At 44.3% G+C, this 19400-nt stretch overlaps 1 long non-coding RNA gene across 1 annotated transcript in view; it reads left to right on the top strand.

Moving 5' to 3' along the window:
• Nucleotides 1-19400, top strand: part of LOC127586460 (uncharacterized) — a 138321-nt gene that overhangs the window by 105303 nt on the left and 13618 nt on the right. The window lies entirely within an intron of this gene.

Here is a 19400-nt window from a genome sequence, read left to right as displayed (position 1 = left end):
TGGACAAAGTTGGGTTGTTTCCTCTGGAGCTGTGAAGGCTGAGGGGAGACCTGATCGAAATATATAAACTTATGAGAGGCATAGATAGAGTTAAGAGAATCTTTTGCCCAGGGTAGAAGTATGAAATACTAGAGGGCATGCACTGAAGGTGAGAGGGGGAAAGTTCAAAGGACATGTGCGAGGCAAGTTTTTTTTGCAGAGTGGTGGGTGTCTTGGACGCGCTGCCAGTGGTGGTGGTGGAAGCAGCTATGTCAGTGGTGCTTAAGGGGCTGTTAGATTAACACATGAATGTGCGGGGAATGGAGGGATATGGATCGTGTGCGGGCAGAAGAGATTTAGTTGAACTTGGCATTGTGTTCAACACAGACATCATGGGCCGAAGGGCCTGTTCCTGTGCTGCACTGTTCTAATATTACTAACTAACATCAGACACCAGCCCTTCAGCCCACCATCTTCATGCCAACCATTGAGTACCCTTCTACATTCACTATAGCCTTCTGCGCCTGATGATTCGTGCTCATCTAAATACCTTTCAAATGCTGTGAGAACCTCTTCCTTCATCAGCTTCTTGGGCAGGTTGTTCCAGACTCCCACCAACTTCTGGGTGTTTTATAAAGTTGTTTCATAATGTCCCTGACCATTAAAGGCAAGTATCTCCTGAGCCTTCTTAATAACCTGATCTAGTTATGCTGCCACTTTCAGGGATCCTTGGATTGTACACAATGTCTCTCTATTCCTTAATATCCTCTAGGGTCCTCCCATTCATTGTATATGCCCTAGCCTTATTATTCTTCCCAAGACTCCCACCTCACACTTACCTGGATTACATTCCATGTGCTCCTGCTCTGTCCATCTCACCAACTCTTCAGTGTTGTCCTGTAGCCTGAGGACCCTCCTCATTGTTGAAGTATATTCAGTCAGGAGCTGTAGGCTGTTGGTTCTTTTCAATTATGTACTCTCAATCCTCTATTTCAAGATTTCTGCTTGAAATTAGGCTGGATTGGATCCAGAGATCACCAGGCAAACTGCTTTCAGGATAACCAACTCTACTGCTGCCCAACTTTGCTCACCCGTTTGCCTCCTCTAGGCTCTCAGACCCTACATGCTCATCACTACCACTGATGTAGCAACCTTAGTTTTAAATCTGTTTCACTGGGTATACCCAGAGCTCTTGGAGACTTTGTTATGAGTGCAATGAGCATATTGAAAAGCAAGAAAAAACTGCAGCTGCTGGGAATCTGAAATAAAAGCAGAAAATGCTGGAAATTTTCAGAAGGTAGGGCAGCACCTGTGGAGACTGAAGTAGAGTTAATGTTTCAGACCAGTGTGCTCTGATAAAGGTCACTGATGTGAAGTGTTTGCTCTGTTCCCTCTCCATAGATGCTGCATGTTTGCTGAGCATTTTCAGCATTTGTCTAATTTTATGTCGATTGTTTAGTTTGACCATCCCTGACATTATCATAAAGAGTACATCCTAGGTCCCTCTGTACATCAATACTCCAAAGGGTCCTGCCATTTACTGTATACTTCCCTTTGTTATTAGTGACAATAATAAAGCAATTACCAATTGCTGATATTCTTGGGCAAGTTGATATCAAGATGGAGGTAGTGTTGGGGCTCTTATAGAGTCATAGAGTCATACAGCACAGATACAGGCCCTTTGGCCCAACAAGTCCATGCCAACCATGGTGCCCATCCATCTCGTCCCAATTTCCTGCGTTCAGCCCATATCCCTTCAAGCCCCGCCCCTGCATGTACCTATCCAAGTGCTTCTTAAGTATTATAAATGTACCTGCCTCAACCACTTTCTCTAGAAGCTCATTCCATATACTCACCACCCTCTGAGTGAAAATGTTGCCCCTCAGGTCCCTTTTAAATCCTTCCCCTCTCACCCTAAATCTATGCCCCCTAGTTTTGGACTCCCCTACCCTGGGGAAAAGACTGCTACCGTCCACCTTATCTATGCCCCTCATGATTCTATAAGGGCACCCCTCATTCTCCTATGCTGCAAGGAATAAAGACCTAGCCTGGCCATAACTCGGGCCCTCTAGTCCTGCTAACATCCTCGTAAATCTTTTCTGCGCTGTTTGCAGTTTAACCATGTCTTTCCTACAACACGGTGACCAAAACTGTACACAGTTCTCCAAGTGCGGCCTTACCAACCACTTATACAACTGCAGCATAATGTCCCAACTCCTATACTCAATGCCCTGACTAATGAAGGCCAGCATACTAAACGCCTTTTTCACCACCCTGTCTACCTGTGACGCTGCTTTCAATGAACCATCCACTGGTACTCCTAGGTCACTCTGTTCCATTACACTCCCTAGTTCCCTACCATTCATAGTATAAGTCCTGCGCTGGTTTGACTTTCTAAATTACATCACCTCACACTTATCTGTATTGAAATCCATTTGCCACTCCTCGGCCCACATCCCTAACTGATCAAGATCCCCCTGTAAACTGTGATAACCTTCTTCAATGTCAACAACACCTCCTAATTTTGTGTCATCTACAAACTTACTAATCAAGCCTTGTGCATTCACATCCAAATCCATTTATGTAAATAACAAATAACAAGGGTCCCAACACCGACCCCTGCAGCACACCACTAGTCACCGGCCTCCATTCCAAGAAACAACCTTCAACCACCACTCTCTGCTTCCTACCTCTGAGCTAATTTTGAATCCACCTGATTAGCTGTCACTGGGTTCCATGGGACCTAACCTTCCAGACCAGCCTACTATGCGGGACCTTGCCAAATGTCTTACTAAAGTCCAAATAGAAAACATCTATTGCCCTACCCTCATCTAACTTTTTGGTTACCTCTTCAAAAAACTCTAAACAGTTTGTCAAGCACGACTTTCCACACACAAAGCCACGCTGACTCCTTCTAATCAGACTCTGTCTATCCAAATGCTAGTAGGTCCTGGCCCTCAGAATTCTCTCCAGTGACTTCCCCACCACTGATGTCAGGCTGGCCAGCCTGTAGTTCCCTGGTTTGTCCTTGCTACCCTTCTTAAACAACATTAGCCACCTTCCAGTCTTCGGGAACTTTACCAGTGGCTAACGATGAAGCAAAAATCTCTGCAAGGGCCTCCGCGATTTCTTTTCTAGCCTCCCACAAGGTCCTAGGATGCACTCGGTCAGGTCCTGAGGATTTATCCACCTTAATGCACTGTAAGGCTGCAAACACCTCCTCCCTGGCAATATGAACATCCTTCAAAGCATCTCCACTAGTTTCCCTTATCTCTTGAGAAACTATGATTTTAAAATATTTGTTAAAAATCCCACCCATCTCCTGCGGCTCAAGACGTTGGTGGCTCTGCTGATCTCTAAGGGGACCTACTCTCTCGCTGGCCACCCTTCTAATATAGCTATAGAACCTCTTGGGGTTTTTTTTTAACCTTACTTGTTAGGTCCACCTCATATCCTCTCTTTGCCCTCCTGATTTCCCTCTTAAGAGTATTCTTAATCTTTTTATAGTCATCAAAGGATTCACTCATCCCCGACCTCCTAAACCCAATGAATGCTTCCTTTTTCTCAACTAGCGCCTCAATATCTCTCTTCAGCCAGGGTTCACTAAACTTGCCAGGTTTACCCTTCACCCTAACAAGAATATGCTGCCCCTGGAGTCTTGATGTCACACTCTTAAAAGCCTCCCACTTGCCATTCATTCTTTTCCCTTCAAACAGGCTCACCCAATCGACCTCTGTTAGATCCTGCCGAATTCCTCCAAAATTAGCCCTGTTGAGGACCCGAACCTGTGGACCTGTCCTATCCTTTTCCATCACTGTCTTAAAACTATCAGAATTATGACCACTAGAGCCAAAGTGCTCCCTGACTGCCACTTCACTTACCTGCCCTACCTCGTTCCCTTATTGACTGGACTGACAGGATGAAATTTATGAAATGTGTCGAGCAAAGTTTCCTGAGCAGGGCCCTTTATATATCGACTCAGGAAACTTTGCTCGACACATTTCATAAATTTCATCCTGTCAGTCCAGTCAATACCGGGGGAATTAAAATCTCCTACTAATACAACCAATTCTTACAACTATGAGCAACTTCTCTACACATCTGTTCTTCAAGATCCTGCTGACTATTGGGGGGTCTATAATACAGCCCCACTAGAGAGACCCTCCCCTTCTTGTTTCTAAGTTCTACCCACATGGCCCCACTGGACGATCCCCTAAGGATGTTGTCTCTAAGCACTGCTGTTACATCCTCCCTTCTCAAAAAAGGCAACACCCCATCCTCACTTACCTGTACTTCTGCCACACCTGCAGCATCTGTATCCTGGAACATTGAGCTGCCAGTCCTGTCCTTCTCTCAGCCATGTTTCTGTTATGGCTATAACATCCCAGTCCTCAGAGCCAATCCATGATCTGAGTTCATGTGCCTTCCCTGTTAAACCTCGTGCATTGAAATAAATGCAGTTTAACTGGGTATTCCTTTCCCTGCCTATACTCTGCCCCTTGCTATTCCTGATCACTGAACTTGCTCTCACTGGCTACTGCTTTATCCCATGACGTGCTCCTGCTCAGGGTCCCACCCCCTTGCCAATCTAGTTTAAATCCTCCTGTATAGCTCTTGAAGAACATTAAGGTGGATAAGTCCCCAGGGCCTGATGGGATCTATCCCAGGTTATTGAGGGAGGCAGGAGAGGAGATTGCTGAGGTCTGGATTAAATTCCATCGGCCATTTCTCTGCCCATATTTCCAGCTGGTCTGTATCCTGCTAAATCCTTTGACGTCCTTCCACATTATCCACGACTCCACCAATTTAGAATCCAATCTGTCAAGTTTCTGTAGACTCCATGTGCCTTAATCTTCTGGATTAGCCACCCATGAGGCATCTTGTCAGAAGCTTTACTAAAGTCCATGTAGACAACATCCACCACCCTACCCTCATCAATCATCTTTGTCACTTCCTCAAAAACCTCAATCAAGTTTGTAAGACGTGACCTCCCCACACAAAGCTGTGCTGACTCTCCTTAATGTCCATGTTTGTCCAGATGTGAGTAAATCCTGCTGTCCCTCAGAAACTTCTCCAATAATTTCCCTACCACAGATGTAAGACTCACTGGCCTATGGTTTGTCTCTATTCAGCTTTTTAAACAGAGGAGCAATGTTGGCTATTCTCTTGTCCCCTGGGACCTCGCCTGTGGCTAAAGAGGATACAAAGATTTCTGTCAAGGCCCCAGCAATCTTTTCTCTTGTCCCTCTAGTAACCTGGGATAGATCCTGTCAGGCCCTGAGGAGTTATCCTCCTTAATGTTCTTCAGAAGCCTCAATACCATCTCCATCTAAATATCAACATGCCGAAGAATATCAGCAATTGGTAATTGGTTTATTATTGTCACATGTACAGAGGTATAGTGAAAAATTTTGTGCTGCACGCCATCCATACAGATCATTTCACCACATCAGTACATTGATGTAGTAAAAGGAATGAGCAATAACAGAATGCAGAATATAGTGTTACAGTTACAGAGAAAGTGCAGTACAGGCAGACAATAAAGTGCAAGGCCATGATGAGGTAGATTTTGAAGTCAAGAGTCCATCTTATTGCATAAGAGGTCCATTCAATAGTCTTATAACAGCAGGATAGAAGCTGTCCTTGAGCCTGGTGGTACATGCTTTCAAGCTTTTGTATCTTCTGTCCGATGAGAGGGAGGAGAATTTCCAAGGTCGGAGGGGTCTTTGATTACGTTGGCTGCTTTACCGAGGCAGTGAGAAGTGAGAGTCCATGGAGGGGAGGCTGGTTTCTTTGATGTGCAGAGCTGTGCCCACAACTCTCTGCAGTCTCGGGCAGAGCAGTTGCCATACCAAGCCGTGGTGCATCCGGATAGGTTGCTTTCTATGGTGCATCTATAAAAATTGGTGAGGGTTAACCAGGATATACCAAATTTCCTTCGCCCCTGAGGAAGTAGAGTTGCTGATGCACTTTTGTGGCTGTGGTGTCTATGTGGTTCTACCAGGACAGGCTGTTGGTGATGTTGACACCCAGGAACTTGAAGCTCTCAACCATCTCAACCTCAGCGCCGTTGATGTAAACAGGAGCGTGTGCACCACCCCCTTCCTGAAGTCAATGACCAACTCTTTTGTTTTGCTGACATTGAGGGAAAGGCTGTTGTCATGACACCATGTCACTCAGCGCTCTATCTCCTTCCTGTACTCCGACTCATCATTATTTGAAATACGGCCCACTACGCTGGTATCATCTGCAAACTTGTAGATGGAGTTAGAGCAGAATCTAGCCACACAGTCATGAGTGTATAGGGAGTAGAGTAGGGGGCTGAGGACACAGCCTTGTGGGGCACCAATGTTGGGGATAATCATGACAGAGGTGTTGCTGCTTATCCTTACTGATTGCGGTCTGTTGGTCAGGAAGCCAAGGATCCAGTTGCAAAGGGAGGTGTTGAGTCCCAGGTCTAGAAGTTTGGAGATGAATTTGCCTTGAACTATGGTTTCGAATGTGAAGCTGCAGTCAATAAATAGTCTGATGCAGATGTCTTTGTTACCCAGATGCTCCAGAGATGAGTGTAGTGCTAGGGAGATGGTATCTGCTGTGGACCTGCTTCAGTGGACAAAGGCCTCCCTGATCTCACTACCCTCCATGTCCTCTCCTTGTTGAATATGAATGTGAATATCTCGCCCGCTTCCTCTGGTTACAGCTGTGAATTCCCTCCATTGCCCTTGAGTGGTTTCCCCTGAACTTCCTCATTCACTACCTGCCTTTCCCTCTTTTTAACCGGATGTTTCGGTCCATCACCAAAGACTCTTGCAAGTTTCTATAGATGTATAGTGGAGAGCATTCTGACTGGTTGCATCACTGCCTGGTATGGAGGGTCAAATATGCAGGATCAAAAGAGGCTGCAGAGGGTTGTAGACTCAGCCAGCTCCATCAGGGGCACAACCCTCCCCACCATCAAGGACATCTTCAGGAGATGGTGCCTCAAGAAGGCAGCATCCATTATTAAGGACTCTCACCATCTGGACATGCCCTCTTCGTGTTACAACCATCGGGTGGGTGGGGGGTGGGGGGGTACAGGAGCCTGAAGACCCACACTCAATGTTTCAGGAACAGCTTCTTTCCCTCCGCCATCAGATTTCTGAACGGTCCATGAACCCATGAACTCGATCTCGTTATTCCTCTTTTGCACTATTTATTTAATTATTTTTGTGACTTACTGTAATTTTTATGTCTTGCACTGTACTGCTGCTGCAAAACAACAAATTTCATGATGTACGTCAGTGATAACAAACCTGATTCTGATTCCTTCCTGACAGACACTTCATCTTTTCCCATATCTTCCTGTATCTCCTCAGCCCTTCTGTCACACTGTCAGTGATAGCGAAGATGCTGGAATCTGCACTGAAGGATATAATAATAGCTCGAAAAGCATTACAGGATTGAGGAGAGTTATTTATGTAAGAAAAGTAAGATGATGTAATAATCTGCTAGACTTCTTAGAAGAAGCAGCCACTAGAATAGTTAAGGGGAACCAATGGATGCAATGTGTTTGAATTTCAGAAGATCCCCCACAGGAGGTTCGTCAACCAGATTAGAGCATATGGAACAAGGCATAATATACTGACATGGCTTGGAAATTGGTTATTGGACTGAAAGCAAAGAGTGGGAATAAATGAATCCTTCTCAGTCTATGTGTGTACAGCAGGGATTGATGCCTGGGCTCCAGCTTTTCAGAACCCATATCAATGATTTGACTTAAGGGACCAGATGTGATGAGATTTTCTGCTGATGAGATTCAGTTAAGTGGGATTGTGAAAATGGAGGATGTGGAAAGACTTCAAGGGGACAAGTACAAGTTGAGTGAGTCAGCAAGAACATGGCAGGTGGAATATAAAGTGGAATAACATGAGGTCATGCACTTTGGTGTACGTAACAGAAAAAACAGAGTATTTATTTCAAGGTGAGATGTTGGATAGTGTTGATGTCCAAAGGGACCTAGGAACGTTTGTACACAAATCACCGAAGGTACACATGTAGGTGAAGCAAGTAATTAGGAGGCAAATGATACGTCAGTCTTTATTACAAGGGATATGAATAACGAAGTAAGGAAGTCTTGCTGCAACAGTGCAGAGGTTTGGTTTGGCAGTACTTTGTCTCCTTACCTAAAAAATGATTCAATTGTCATCGAGAGAGTACAGTGAAGATTCTCCTGACTAGTTCCAGGGATGGTGGGTTTAGCATGCAAGGAGAGATTGAGTTGACTAAAACTGTGAGCTCTTGAGTTCAGAAGAATGAGAGAACTCACCAAAACTTTCAAAAAATTTTAAAGGACTTGACAACGAAATGCAGGGATGTTGTTCCCCCGGCTGAGAAGTTTAAGACCAGGTGACACAGTTTCTGAATAAGGGATGGGTTTACTTCACTTAGAGGACAGTGAACCTTTGGAATTCCCTACCACAGAGGGGTTTGGAAACTTGGTCATTGTGTTCATTCAAACAGATTAATCAAGAGGTGTGGGAATAGCACTGGAAAATGACATTGAGGTAGAGGATCATCCATGATCTTGATGAACGGCAGTGAAGGCTCAAAGGACTGGATGGCCTGCTCTTGCTTATGTGTTCCCATTTGTGTCATCCTTCCCTGAACACTGACCCCTTTCACCAGAGTACTTGCCGTCTTCACGACCTACCAGGACCTACCAAACTCTCCACCATTCCCCTAGCTCATCCTTGCAATCCTCAGAGCACTTAGTTCCACCAAACACAGCATCCACTGCACCTGCAGTATCTAAACTCATACTTCATTTCTCTCAAACCCTCCCCATTGTTCATTTCCCACTTAGTACTTCATATGTCAAGAACTGTGAACATCACCCTGCCATCTTCCACTGGAGAAAAAGTATGAGATAAATACTACATTTTAAACTTAGAGAATCAAAGCCGATCTCCTATGGATGTCACAAAATAAATAGTGAGGATAGTTGAACTTAATCTCCAAAACACGTCCCTGAATCATTTCTAGCAAAAATATTTTGCCATTGTAAATTCAAAGCAGTGTTAACACATTGTTCATTACAAAACCCCTATTGTTGAACATAGCACGGGGCTGACATTCTTCAGCACCTCAAGCCAGACGTAGTTCTTAGAATCAAATAGATTCATCTTCAGACTTGATTAGAATAAAGCAGCCCCCCCCACGTCCACTCCCACCCCCACACAGCAGCCGATTGAGTGAAGTTGGCATTTCCCCAATCTCCAAATCTGGATGCACAGATGGGAATGTGGAGTTGGGTGGGTAGCAGATACCAGTCGGGAGCCAAATGACAGGAGCAAGCTGGCAGCATCTCACGGTTGCTTTGGGAACCAAAAGGAACAAACTTTCCAACAGCACAAAACACAAAGACCTGTAAATTATTGTAGTTTCTTGGGATTCTAAACTTGCTTCCTTTAATACTTGATGGCTGTTCACATTTCCAACACATGTCTGAATTCTGCTGCTTTACATATGTTGGTTGAATCTTTCCAGCTCATGTTATCCCTTGGAATCAAGGAGGACTTGCTTCTACAACAGGTCTGTGATTCTGAGAGTCAGCAGGCTCTGCCACAGGTGGATCAGGAGGTACCTGATGGGGCTGTGAGAGGGATTTACTCTCTTCATCCACCTGTTTGGAAGTAGTTTGGAAAATTCAACACTCCATTCGCCGTTTTCACTGGGCTTTTCATCGTCCTGTTGAAGTGACTCAAGGTTTTTGGTGCCTTTCTTGTTCCTTCTACATTTTGGTCAGTCTTGGGTCTTCCCAGGAGTCACTGAAGATGTTATATTCTTTCAAGGGAGCTTTAGGAACGTCCTCAAACTGTGCTTTTGGTAATCTTTTGTTGAAACAGAACTCAGAGAAGTTAGAGTCATAGAGTTATAGAGCCCTTCAGCCCATTGAACATCAACTACCCGATTTTTAAGATTTTTTTTTATTCTCCCCATATTCTCATCAGCTCCCCCCAGATTCTACCCCTCACCTACACACGAGGGGCCATTTAAGGTGACCAATTAACCAGCATATCTTTGGGATGTGGGAGGAAAAGGAAGCATCCAGAGGAAACCCATGTGGTGAGAGGGAGAATGTGAAAACGCTACACAGATGGCTCCTGAGATGAGGATTGAACCAAGGCCTCAGGCGATGTGAAGCAGCAGCTCTGCTAGCTGTGCAAATGCACTGCCCTAGTCCTGAGGAAGGGTGACTGGTTTCTCATTCCACAGATGCTCCTTGACTGCTTGAGTTCCTTCAGCATTTCTGTTTTTGTTTCAGAGTCCAGCATCTGCAGTCTTTTGTTTTCCACGACAGGAGATCTTTCGGTGTATACATAGACATGCTCCCAGCCGAAATATCACTCTATGGGGATTGCCCTTCAGAATGCTCTGTTCCAGATGCAAAACAAATCTTATGTTGAAAAGATACTTAATTCCCATAGCTAGGAGGCAGAAATTAAAAACAGCTACAAAATTTAATGAATTAATTGCAAAAGTTACAAGGAGTTGCAAACACTTCCCTGTTTAAAGAAGTTCTCTATATAATGTACTTACTGGAGAATTGGCTCAAGACAGGCATTCTGGTTGTTAAATTGGTTCCACAGCAAGCTGTGAAATGGGTGGGGGGGTTGTGATGCATGATTAATCTACGTAGCTCTGTGGAACGCAGGCAACCTGCCAACTTCATGCTTTGTGCTGGTTGTGTCCAACCAGTGCGCTTCACATTGTTCATTGCTTACACATCAGCGGGGGGCCCAATCTTGGACGCATTGAAGGAAGAAACTTAATGACCTCATGTCAAGGTTATCTTCAAATGCCCTACTGATCCAACTGTACAATAAGGCTCAACGGTGAGCACCACACACCCAATACCAATCTTCCAACTATCTCTATCAATTGGGACTCACACCAAACATGGAAATGCTTCATTTCACCCTCTCACACTGTTGCAGACTTCACACCCACATCTCAGCCTGCATATACTGACAGCTAGCACACAAACATACACTTCCTGCGCAGTCCCTCAGGTTCAAGGATGACTTGCTTCCACTCCTTTTTGGTGGGTTTGTATGTGACAAGTGAAGCTATGGGAGAAGCACAGACTCCTCCACAGATGGGGCAGGAGGTATGCGAAGGGGCTGGCAGGTAGGTAGTACATGAGGTGGTGTGCTTTGCCTGCTATCGACGCAGGGCTTGCATCAGTTCTCAATGCATAGACTTGAGATTCTCAATACCCTCTTGAATGCTCCTTCTCCAATTTGAACGATCAGGAGCTGGCATTCCCAGGAGTCAGTGGGGACTTTGAGCATATCCTTGAATCTTTGCTTCAGTCCACCTGGTACATTTCTTCCCACAACAATACTTGAAATAGAGTGTTTGTTCCAAAAGTCTGGTGCCAGGCGAGCTGGCCCACAGAGGTGTCTGAGTGTAACTGGACCTCAGTGTTGGGGACATTGTGGAGATAACATTGGTGGTATCCTCCCAGTGCGTTGATCTCGCCTGCTGTAAGTAGTAGGGATCATGCTGCCTGGTTAACCATGAGCTTTGTGCTACGGTGAAGGGATGGTGAATCTCATCACCATTGTCATACTTCAGTGAGAGGTGACTTCCAAGGCATGAGAAATGGTCCATGTTTTTCATGGTCTTTCCATAAACCAGCATTGTCAGAAAGCTATGCTGTACAGTGGGGATAGATTGGTAAAGGGCCTTTATCATGCAAACCATCTTAAGAAGCATCATCTCATATGCTTCAGTAAATGAGCTAAAGGTGGCTTGGACCTTGGCCTCCGGGTGTACAAAAACACAAACATCATCTGCATACTACTGGCTCAGCTCCTGAGGTTTGGGTGACCTTGGTTCTGGAATGTAACCATAGGTTCAACAGTTTCCCATTAGCTCTGAGGATTAGCTCCACTCCTGCAGGAAGTTTCTCGGAAGTGAGGTGTTAGTATTGTGCCGGGAAAATTGAAATTAACTTTGGGACACAACGAATCCTTGTTTGACATCACTGTCACTCACTGACCCACTCTCTCGTTCTCGTGACGATGTGGTATATAACAAGAAGCAGCAGCAAGCAACCAAAGAGGAAAATCATCTCACACATGCTCTGAAGTCCATGTTGGAGATCCTGTTGGCTATCATGGAAACAGCCGTTGGTGAGGGTATAATGTCTGATGCAGTCCTCTTCCGATTTCCCCTCACCCCACAATCTCACCTCACTTACAAACTGCAGATTATTTATACGTATATTTAACATTTTCTCCTTATCCCTCACACTTCTCATCATTACACTGTTTTCCATATCTACCCAAGAAATGAAACATCGCTAAATACTGGAAGAAGATCATCATGATAATAATATCAGCCCGGTCTCCGAGGTCTCTGTTCATTCTTCAATTAGTGCACAACCCCAAGAGAAAGGCCGACTATGCTCCACACATATGGAAACAATTGTTATCTGCACAAGCTTTAAAACCACTGAGAAAGTACTTTAGCACCAGCTGGATCACTCACTCCTGTAGAGGACTGAACTTAAAGTAAATATGAAAAAGCACCCAAAACATGTAGAATTACACCAACAGCCAGAATAAATAATCCAGCAACAAACCTGTTAGTAATAAATGATCCCTTTAAATAACATTAGTGGAGGTCCTTATGTCATTGACTGTGTTCAGCTGTGGAGGTTAAGAGAGAGCAGAGGCTGGATTGTGCAGTTCCAGGACTGCACAACATCAAATCAGTTTTGCATGTTAATTGATGTCACGATCTGTGCACATTAACTGTACACTTGTAAACCCTTTGCGATACACTACCAACCCCGGTTCACCCCTTATAATTTTGACCAGGTGACATGAGTAAAACTATGCCGTTTGCTTTAAAAATGGTATTGATCAATGTTAGATTAAAACTTGAAATGATAGTATCACGGACATGGCATTTCAGTTTTCTGGAAATCCTGGAGAAGCTGGAAATGTTTTCAGACCAGAGAACATTATGGGGAGATTTAACAGAGATTTTCAAAGTGATGACAATATTTCATAATGTAAGTAACAAATTTTGTGGCAGGACAGTTGATAACCGGAGGACAGGGATGTTTAATCAGCATTGGTTATGTTTTGGAATTTAATGTATGAAAGGGTAGTGGATATAGATTTGAGAAGCAGCTTTCAAAAATAAATTGGTAAAAATACTTTTAAAGAGAAAACCTGAGAGAAGGGAACGGTGCCAGATGTGCCTTATTCTTGCAATGCCCTGAGCTCCAGCATTAGTTGACATGTACTTGCCTGAGGTGCAACCCCATGTAAGAATGGTGAGGCAGTAAAAGTGAGATAGATTCCACCCACACATTTGGCTCAGAGAGAAAACTGGCCTCAGTTTCCTTCCTGATTCAGGAAGGTGACCATAACTTGAATTTGGGAACCTTAACACACTTTCTAATGAGCTCTTAATGTCAGAGGAGATTGCAAGAACTGAGTACATTGTGCCACATGGGACTGCAGTTGAATCTCGTATCACCCATATTGCAATCAAAAGATGAGTGCAAAGAGATCCAGTCTGATTGGGACAATCCCCATTGCCTGAATGTTGTTCAAATTGGTTTGGATAGTGGCAACTGCCTAGAACAAGCTTTGGCCTCTGATCACACTGATGGAGGTACACAATGTTCAAACTGCAAACTGATTAGCTCTAAATTCAACATGATGTACTGGTATCCATGTAACCAGTATGTCATCCCAGAAAGAGTCAGCAAAGAAAGGCATTGTTTAACTGGTGACACAAGAGAATGCAGATGCTGGAATCTGGAGCAACGCACAAGATGCTGGAGGAACTCAGCGGGTCAGACAGCATCTGTGGAGGGGTTGGACAGTCTATATTTTGGGATGTGACCCTTCATCTGGACTGGTACCTAAATAGACACATTCTTATAACTACCTATCTTGAATTGTAAGTGAATGCTTTGTCACCTGATTGGATGATTATCACCTTCATCATCATTACAACTAATCCAAAAAAAATCAAAGAAGAATAATTTCAAAAATATATGTTTTTCAGTCCCCTATGAATTTTATATCAACTGGGGCTCAGAGCAATGTCCAGAAGATTAAGCTTTAATTCCTTGAGTCGTGGGCATCACAAGACATATATAACGCCTGCCGCATCATAAAGAAAAGAATCAACCAATTTCAAGTCTATTGCTATTTAACGTTCAAAAGCAAACTATCGTTCACAGGAATATTTCCTAAGCAACATATAATCAAACTGACTGGATTAATCAAAAATGGTAACAAAAACAGATTCAAACAACAGCTTTTGACCTCAAATTCCCCTTTATGTTAGCAGCTACCCATTTAATTAATCCTACAAAGCCGCAGCCAGTAATGGAGAAAGGTACAACACGTACAAGCCTGCCACCCCACCGACTGCATCCAACGATTAACCAGCCATTTACACAAAGCAGACACTATTCCCATTTTTTATTCTTCCCACACTGTCATCAACTCCCCCCAGATTCTCTGCCCAACTACCCAAGGGGGGCAATTTACTGTTAATGCAAGGAATCTCACAGATGATTGTTGATGTTTCGGGTCAAGATCCTGCATCAAGACTGAGAATGAAGAGAGCCAGTGTAGAGTGAGGGGGGGGGGGATAAGACAGGGGCTGGTAGGTGAAACGTGGATCGAGGAGCGGTGAAGGATGACAGGCAGATAGAGCTGGGAGGGGGAGGGGTGCAGTTGGGAGATGGTGGCAGGTGGGTGACAGGTGGATGCAGACGAAACAACAAAGGGTGGGAGGGGAGGGTGAAGGTTGGAGACAGCTGCTGGGGGTGAAAAGTGCTGGAATTTGATAAGGAGATGATAATGTAAACCACGTGGAGCAGGATGGAACCAGGGGGAGGGGCTGTGTGGGTAGTAGATGGAACAGGAGGGGTGGGGGAGTGAATGTGGGTGATGGGGGCCCAGAGGGGGAGTATGGGGAAGGGAACAAAAGTGGGAGCACTGAAGGTGAATCGGAAGGAGAGAGAGACGGGAAATGGAGGGAAGGGTGACCTTGGAAAGTTCAACGTTCGTACCAGAGGATTTTAGTTTTTTCAATATAGACTGGGAATGCCTCAGTGCAAGGGATGAAGATGGGAAACAATTTGTTCACAAGATAGTTTTTTTCTGAGACAAGTGTGGAGAGTTCCGCTAGAGATGGATGGTAGAGATCGACCTTTTCTTCGGAAATGAAACTGGGCAGGTGATGGAAGTGTCAGCGAGGGGAACACTTTGGGATCAGTGGTCATAATTCTATAAATTTCAAGGTAGTGTTTGAAAGGGATAAGTTTGTTTCTCAAGTTAAGGTCCTGAATTGGGGAAAGCTGATTTCAATAGCATAAGAGGGCCGAGTGAAGGTAGGTTGAGAGCAGTGTTTGTGGGTGAAATGACAGCTGATAAGTGGGATTTTTTTGAAAAGAGAGTTAGTAAGAGCTCAAGGCCAGTAATAGTGATGCTCAAGACTCAAGGAATTAAAGCCTAATCTTCTGGGCGTTGCTCTGGTAAGGATGAAAGGCAAAAAGGGCAAAGTTAGAGTACCTTGGGTGACAAAGGATATTGAAGATTTGATCAGGAACAAAAGGAAATAGGTGGCAGGTGTAGGGCACTGGGGTTGAGGGAGTCTCTTGAAGAACATGGAATGTGTAGAAGGGAACAAGAGGGCAATAAGGGGCCATGATATATCCTTGGCAAGTAAGATTAAGGAGAATCCCAGGACATTAGCCAGGAAAAAAGTGAGTCACCTTAGGGATCAAATGGGTAATCTATGTTTGGAGCCAGGTGGTGTGGGTGAGGTCTTAAATGAATACTTCTCATCTGTATTCATCAAAGAGAAGGATATGAGAGCTTTGGGAGGGGTGCGTGGGGAACCTGTAGCAGGTCAGGATGAAGAAGGAGGAGGTGTTAGATGTCATGGGATGCATAGGGGTTGATAAATCCTTAGGGCCAGATGAGATCTATCCCAGGTTGCTGTGGGAAGCAAGGGAGGACATAGGTGGAACCCTGATGGAGATGTTTTCATGTTCATTAACCACAGATGAGGCGCCAGAAGACCAGAGGATAGTGAATGAGAAAATGCATAAGATCTATGAATGTTTGGAAGGTGAGGGGCTGACGTGGGAAAGTCAGCATGGCTCTGTGTGGTGGAAACCTGCTTCATTAATTTGATAGAGACTTCTGAAGTGGTAACTAAGAAGACCGATGAAGACAGGGCAGTAGACATTGTCTCCATAGACTATAGTAAGGTATATGACATGGACCTGCATGGTAGGCTGGTCCAGGAGGTTGCGGCACATTGGCTAATTGGATCCAAAACGGGCAGAGGGTGGTGGTAGAAGGGGCACTTTTCTGACTGGTAGTCTGTGACCAGTGGTGTAACAAGGAGATTGGTGCTGGGACCTTTGCTGTTTGCGATATATGTTATTGACATGGATATACTGTAAGTGGAGGAGGAATGACTGGGAAGTTTGCGGATAATGCGAAAGTTGATGGTGTTGTAAATAACAAGGAAGGTTGCTTAAGGCTACAGCAGAATACCGATTAGATGACAAGTTGGGCAAATTGTTGGCAGATGGAACTTAGTGTGAGGTGATGCATTTTGGGAAGTCAAGTAGAGGTAGGACATACATGGTAAATGGTCGGCACTCAGGAATGTTGATGAACAGAAGGATCTTGGAGTTCAAGTCTATAGCTCTCTGAAAGTGACAGCACAGGTAGATAGGGTGGTGAAGAAAGCACATGCATGCTTGCCTTCATTGGCCGGGTCATCGAATATTTAAAAGTTGGGACTTTATGTTGCAACTTTACAAAACACTGGTCTGTCCGCACTTGGAGCACTGTGTGTAGCTCTGGTTGCCACACTATGGGGAGGATGTGGTTGGGCTGGAGAGAGTGCAGAGGAGATTCAGCAGGATGTTGTCTGGAGGGGAGGACTTTAGTTATGGGGAGAGATTGGATGAGTCAGGCTTGCTTTCCTTGGAGTGAAGGAGGCTGAGGGGTGACCTGATAAAATTATAAGAACTGGTGGAGTCAGATACAATTGCTACTTTTAAGTGACATTTAGACAGGCATTTAACCAGGAAAGGTGCAGAAGGATACAGACCTAATGCCGACAATTAGGATTTGTGTAGTTGGGCAATAAGGTGGGCTTGGATGTGGTGGGATGAAGGGCCTGTTTCTGGGCTGTACAACTCTATGTCTCTATCTTTGGGATGTGGGAGGTAACCAGAACACTCCGAAGAAAGCCACACAGCCAAAGGGAGAACATGCAAACTACCTGAGATCAGGACTGAACCAGGGTCTCTGGTGCTCTGAGGCAGTGGCTCTACCAGCAGCACCACTGTGATAGAGCCTTCCACCTACTGGAATGTCTTAAAGCATATCAGTTATTGAGATGTATAAAGTGGTCAAACTGAACCAAATTGATGAGATTAGTATTGAGACACCTGGAACTTTGGTGGCTCTGCTTCAAAAAGGAAACAACTGTAACTGTTGGAAAACGGCAGAAAAAAGCCATGACGATAAATGAGGGAATTTTGCAGCTGGATTGGGAGAAGTGACTGGAAGTTCTCACTCTGGAGAAACGGTTAAGGGGAATATATGAATGTGGCCTTGGTTTTAAGGGGCAATTCATCAAAACAAAGGTCTCCAGTTTTGCTGGGGAAACATTTGAGCTTGATCTGAGGGAATTCTCCATGATAATCTCATCTAAGTGTAACAGAACTGCCTCCTGCCCAAAGCTAGCACAGGAAACTTAAAGTTACCAACCTAAAAATCGGTCCTTGACATAACGCCAGTGCTTGGAAACAAGCTTCTGAGGATAAGCAAGTGAGTCCTAAAGACAGTCATCAGGAACAAAGGGAGTGAGAGGAGGGGAGTGAAATCACACTGAGTTCATCTAACACCCCATAGCTGATACAGAATGATTATATTTAATACCTCTCTCACTGACAAGAGGTTATCCATGTATTTGAAAAGGAGATGAAAATGAGAAGATATTTTTCAAGAATGAATGCTGCTTGCAAGGCTGCCTAGCGTCGGTATGTTTGAAGATTTCTACCAAATTCAAAGAATATACAAGGAAGATTTGAAGTAACTCCACAGAATATCCATTTGCACAGTTAGGCAGACATAAAAACATTTATCAATAAATAAATCATTAATAATGCAGACTTTCTTTAGTCCTTGTCGCAGTACAAAACCAGTATTTTGTTCAGTATTTACTTAGAATCACTTCTTACTTACCTGGCTAACTTATATGACAAATTGACTGTATGACTATATGACTGAATAAATTGATTGGAGTTTTGCTCCACTCAATCCTGACAATATTCAGTGTATTTTCACATTATTATTTTCATACTAAAAAGTGTGTCAGTGTCAAGTCTTGATGTTTCATACCCAGAGCACCAACAATCATTTCAGACAATGCTTCAATAATACACTTGAATTGTCTGACTCCCTAAAGAAACCAGAGATCTGAGGTTTATTAAACATTTCAGGCACTGCCTGGAATTTAATTATCTTTTATTTAAAACTAATTCCATAATGGACATCTTGGCCTATAAATTCTAATGTGGACAGAAATGCACCCTAAAGTGGTGCCATACCGTAGACCTGCATTAGTTTCTTCCGCAGCCGTGGGGATTCTTAAGGATAGGATTTATGAGCACTTGGAGAAGCATGGCCTAATTAGGGACAGTCAGCATGGCTTTGTGTGGGGCAGGTCATGTCTGACTAATGTGATTGAGATTCTTGAGGAGGTGATGAAGGTGATTTATGAAGGTAGAGCAGTGGATGTTGTACACATGGAGCTTAGTAAGCCATTCGACAAGGTCCCACTTAATAGGCTCATCCAGAAAATTAGGATGTATGGGATCCATGGTGAATTGGCTGATTGGATCCAAAATTGGCTTGACCATAGAAGACAGAGGGTAGTGGTGGATGGGCCTTACTCTGGATGGAGTCTGTGACTAGTGGTGGAATCCATACTGTGACCTTTGTTGTTTGTGATATATATAAATGATTTGGATGAAAATGTGGTAGGGTGGGTGAGTAAGTTTGCAGGTGACACAAAGATTGGTGGTGGTGTGGACTGCATAGAAGATTGCCAAAGAATACAGTGGGATATAGATCAGTTGCAGATATGGTCAGAGGAGTGGCAGATGGAGTTTAATCCAGGCAAGATGTCTCAGATCAGGTCCAGAGTATTCTGAGGGGAGAGGGCGAGCAGCCAGAAGTCTTTGTACATGTTGGTACCAATGACATAGGTAGGAAAAGGGAGGAGATCCTGAAGGAAGATTACAGGGAGTTAGGAAGAAAGTTGAGAAGCCGGACCTCCAGGGTAGTAATCTCAGGATTACTGCC

Source organism: Pristis pectinata, chromosome 35 (assembly GCF_009764475.1).
Source record: "Pristis pectinata isolate sPriPec2 chromosome 35, sPriPec2.1.pri, whole genome shotgun sequence".
Taxonomy (NCBI): Eukaryota; Metazoa; Chordata; class Chondrichthyes; order Rhinopristiformes; family Pristidae; genus Pristis; species Pristis pectinata.
This window is presented reverse-complemented; position numbering and strand designations above follow the sequence as displayed.